Source organism: Salvelinus sp. IW2-2015, linkage group LG17 (assembly GCF_002910315.2).
Source record: "Salvelinus sp. IW2-2015 linkage group LG17, ASM291031v2, whole genome shotgun sequence".
Taxonomy (NCBI): domain Eukaryota; kingdom Metazoa; phylum Chordata; class Actinopteri; order Salmoniformes; family Salmonidae; genus Salvelinus; species Salvelinus sp. IW2-2015.
This window is the reverse complement of record NC_036857.1, coordinates 3,854,676-3,859,812: the sequence shown is the minus strand read 5'-3', so window position 1 is coordinate 3,859,812 and position 5,137 is coordinate 3,854,676. Positions and strand designations below refer to the sequence as shown.

Here is a 5,137-nt window from a genome sequence, read left to right as displayed (position 1 = left end):
TCTCTCACTCTCTTTCCATCTCTCTCACTATTTTCTCTCTTTATTGCAGATATTCCGAGACTATAGAGAGATTGACATTGATATCTATTTAGCTGGATGCCAAGGTGAGTGTCTGTGCTAATTCATGCTGGTCTCTCTGGTCTAGCGTGTGTTGTYTAACCTGGTTTGTCTTTCCTCCAGTCTGTGTGGTGGAGCAGCTATCCAGAGCAAGCTTCTTCTCTGAGTCCATCCCTAAGAGCCGTCTGTTCACTACGGTCCACGACGCCGTGCTACACAGCCTCCGGCTGCAAGGGGCCTCAGACGTTCCCATCTACGAGTGTGCACTGGTGAGTAGACCAAGCCCTCAAGGCCATTTAGCTGGTGGTGGAACTGTCCTCCAAAATCAGCTGCTTTCTTATGATTATATCACTTAATTGATTCTTATCTTACGTTCTGACATTATCTCCTTCTCTACTAGGACATGGCCTGCACTACCAAGATGTAACCAACAGGGGTCACTTTGGTCACAATCCTTTATGGAAAATAATAAATAATGGTTACTAATTTTAAATGATGCAATATTGATAACATTATGGGGCTGGAAATGAAGTATCAATGTCCCCCGATGATCCAAGTTCTCTTGAGTCCACAATCTTCAACACAGCACATATATCATAATACCATAAATGCCAACCCGTTATTGTAATGGTGAGAGGTTAGCATGTCTTGGGGGTATGATATTTGTGCATCTGTAAATTTCTCACTCATCATTATTCCCAATTAATTCAGGATTATCCGTAATCATGGTAGCACCCACATTAATGTAGAAGTGTTTAGAAACATACTCTAATCTTATCTACAATAAAAGTGACTTCAAAATGACAGAATACTTTATTTACCATTAATTTATATTGGGCACAAAATAATCTGAAACACAACCAAAACAAACAGCAAATGCATCCAAACAAATGTGTAGACTCACAGGCTTGATGTATTCATTGCATGCTATGAATATTGGATCAAATAACTTTTCCTACTTAAATACACATATACAGTATTCCATTCCAGGGTTTTTCTTTATTGTTACTATGTTCTACATTGTAGAATAATAGTGGAGACATCAAAACTATGAAATATCACATTTGTAAGCATGTAGTAAACAAAAAAGTGTTAAACAAATCAAAATATATTTTATAATTCAGATTCCACCCTTTGTGCCACCCTTTGCCTTGATGACAGCTTTGCACAAACTGGAATGCATTTCAATTAACAGGTGTGCCTTGATAAAAGTTCATTTGAGGAATTTCTTACCTTCTTAATGCGTTTGAGCCAATCAGTTGTGTTGTGACAAGGTAGGGTTGGTATTCAGAAGATAGCCCTATTTGGTAAAAGACCAAGAAATATTATGGCAAGAACATCTCAAATAAGCAAAGAGAAATGACAGTCCATCATTAGTTTAAGACATGGAGGTCAGTCAATCTGGAAAATTTCAAGAACTTTGAAAGTTTCTTTAAGTGCAGTCGCAAAAACCATCAAGCGCTATGAAGAACCTGGATCTCATGAGCCTCACCACAGGAAAGAAAGACCCAGAGTTACCTCTGCTGCAGAGGACAAGTTCATTAGAATTACCAGCCTCAGAAATTGCAGCCCAAATAAATGCTTCACAGAGTTAAAGCAACAGACACATCTCAACATCAACTGTTCAGAGAAGACGCGAATCAGGCCTTCATGGTCAAATTTCTGCAAAGAAACCACTACTCAGCGTTCAACACCATAGTGCCCACAAAGCTGATCACTAAGCTAAGGACTCTGGGACTAAACACCTCCCTCTGCAACTGGATCCTGGACTTCCTGACGGGCCGCCCGCCCCCAGGTGGTATGAGTAGGCAACAACACGTCTGCCACGCTGATCCTTAGCACTGGGGCCCCTCAGGGGTGTGTACTTAGTCCCGTTCTGTATTCCCTGTTCACCCACGACTGCGTGGCCAAACACGATTCCAACTCCATCATTAAGTTTGCTGACGACACAACAGTGGTAGGCCTGATCACCGACAACGATGAGACGGCCTATAGGGAAGAGGTCAGAGACCTGGCCGTGTGGCGCCAGGACAACAACCTCTCCCTCATTGTGAGCAAGACAAAGGAGCTGATCGTGGACTACAGGAAAAGGTGGGCCGAACAGGCCCCCATTAACATCAACGGGTCTGTAGTAGAGCGGGTCGAGAGTTTCAAGTTCCTTGGTGCCCACATCACCAAGAGTCGTGAAGAGGGCACGACAAAGCCTTTTCCCCCTCAGGAGACTGAAAAGTTTTGACATGGGTCGCCAGATCCTCAAGGTTCTACAGCTACACAATCGAGAGCATCCTGCCCGGTTGCATCACCGTCTGGTATGGCAACTGCTCGGCATCTGACCATAAGGCACTACAGAGGGTAGTGCGAACGGCCCAGTACATCACTGGGGCCAAGCTTCCTGCCATCCAGGACCTATATAATAGGCGGTGTCAGAGGAAAGCCCATAACATTTTCAGAGACTCCAGTCACCCAAGTTACAGACTGTTTTCTCTGCTACCGCACGGCAGGCGGTACCGGCGCGCCAAATCTAGGACCGAAAGGCTCCTCAACAGCTTCTACCCCCAAGCCATTAGACTGCTGAACAATTCATAAAAATCGCGGTGGAGAGAAGGGAGAAGAGGAGAATGGTAGGAGAGTGTGAAGAGGAGGAGGGATGAAGAGAAAAACCAGATGAATCACAAACTGTCAACACAAACCATCCCGTAGGAAAAACACAGCCCTTCTTATTTGACCTTCTCTCAACCTCTTTCCATCTCTCTCACTATTTTCTCTCTTTATTTGCAGATATCGAGACTATAGAAGACGTTGACATTATATCTATTAACTGGATGCAAGGGAAGTGTCTGTCTAAGGTCATACTGCGTCTCTCTGCTCTAGCGTGGTTGTCTAACCTGTTTGTCTTCCTTCAGTCTGTGGTGGAGCAGCTACCAGAGCAAAGCTTCTCTCCTGAGTCACCCTAAGCAGCCGTCTGTTCACTACGGCCCACGACGCCGCTACACAGCCTCCGCTGCAAGGCCTCAACGTTCCCACTACCGAGTTCACTGGTGAGTAGACCAAAGCCCTCAAGCCATTCTAAGCTGGTCGTGCGAACTTTCCTCCCAAAAATCAGGCTGCTTTCTAATGATTATATCCACTTATTGATTCTTAATCTACGTTCTGACATTATCTCCTTCTCTACTAGAGACATGGCCCTCCACTAGCAAGAGTGTAACCAACAGGGGTCATTTTGGTCCAATCCTTTATGGAAAATAATAAATAAATGTTACTAATTTAACTGATGCAATATTATAACATTATGGGGCTGAAATGAAGTATCAAGAAGCAGAAATCTTTGCTAGTTTGTTAGGTGACGCAAATACTTATTTTCACCATAATTGCAAATAAACTTCATTAAAAATCCTACAATGTGATTTTCTGGATTTTCTTCATCATTTTGTCTTCATAGTTGAGTGTACCTATGATGAAAATTACAGATCTCTTCTGCATCTTTTTAATGGTAGAACTTGCCACCATTTGGTGGTGACTAAATACTTTTTGCCACTGTATATAATAGCCGCGGTGTCAGAGGAAGCCCATAAATTGTTCAGAGATCCATTCACCAAGTTAAGACTGTTTTCTCTGCTACCACACGGCAAGCGGTACCAGGCGCGCCAAGTCTAGGACCGAAAGGCTCCTCAACAGCTTCTACCCCCAAGCCATAGACTGCTGAACAATTCTATAACAATTGCCACTGACAATTTCATTGACCCCCCCCTCCCTCTTGTACACGCCAGCTACTCGCTGATTGTTTGTTACCTATGCATAGTCACTCGCCCACCAATATACAGAACCTCAACTGCCTGTACAACCTGCACACTGACTTGACCGGTGCCCTCTGTATATAGCCTCGTAGTGTATTCTTTATTGTGTTACTTTTATTATTACTTTTATTTTTAGTAGTACTTGGTAAATATTTTCTTCTCTAACTTCACTGTTGGTTAAGGCTTGTCAGAAAAGCATTTCGTAAAGTCTACACTTGTTATTCGGCGCAGTTGGCAAATAAAGTTTATTTGATTTAAGACACAATAAGAAGAGGACTTGCTTGGTCAAGAAACACAAGCAATGGAACATTAGGACGGTGGAGAATCTGTCCTTTGGTCTGATTAGTCTAAATTTGAGATTTTTGTTTCCAACCGCTGTGTCTTAGCTGTAGACGCAGAGTAGGTGCACTGATGATCTCACATGTGTCTTCACACGCATGAAGCCATGGAGGAGGAGGTGTGATGGTGTGGAAGTGCTTGCTGTGACACTGTCTGTATTTATTTAAATTCCAACGGGCACACTTAACCAGCATGGCTACCACAGCATCTGCAGCGATACACGACACCTGGTTTGCGTTAGTTGGACTATAATTTGTTTTTCAACAGGCACAATGACCAAACACAAACGTCCAGGCGTGTAAGGGCTATTTGACCAAGATGAGATGATGGAAGTGTGCCATCAGTGTGACCTGCCCTCCACAAATCACCGACCTAACCCAATTGAGATGGTTTGGGATGAGTTTGGAGTGCAAGTGAAGGAAAAGCAGCCAACAAGTGCTCAGCATATGTGGGAACTCATTCAAGACCTGTTGGAAAAGCATTCAGGTGAAGCTGGTTGAGAGATGCCAACGTGTGTGCAAAGCTGTCATCAAGGGCTATTTTTTTAACTTTATTTAAACTAGAGCAGTTTTAGAACAAATCTCTTATTTAATGATGCCTACCCCCGGCTGATAGCGTCTCCCGGGTGCGGCCAGTGTCATAGGGCACGCACGCGCAGTGCTAGCTGCGCCACCAGAGTCTCCTGTGGTTCACGCCAGTCTGTCGCACGCCCCGCAACCGGAGGTCGTGGCGGAGCACAATTGCAAGCGTCGTCCGGGTTGGGAGGGTTTTGCGGTAGCGGATATCCTTGTTCAGATTGTAAAATGTAATAAAATGTATGCCACTCTACTGTAAGTGTCGCTCTTGGATAAGAGCGTCTGCTAAATGACTAAAATGTAAAAGTGTAAATGTACGCCGGCCAATTACCACGGGCTAAGGGCAGTTCGTCCAGGCATTCCACATTTCAT

The 5,137-nt window shown here is 44.1% G+C and overlaps 1 pseudogene; it reads left to right on the top strand.

The window, feature by feature from the left end:
• Nucleotides 1-971, top strand: part of LOC111976847 (solute carrier family 26 member 6-like) — a 38,471-nt pseudogene extending 37,500 nt beyond the window's left edge.
• The last annotated feature ends 4,166 nt before the right edge of the window (nucleotides 972-5,137 follow it).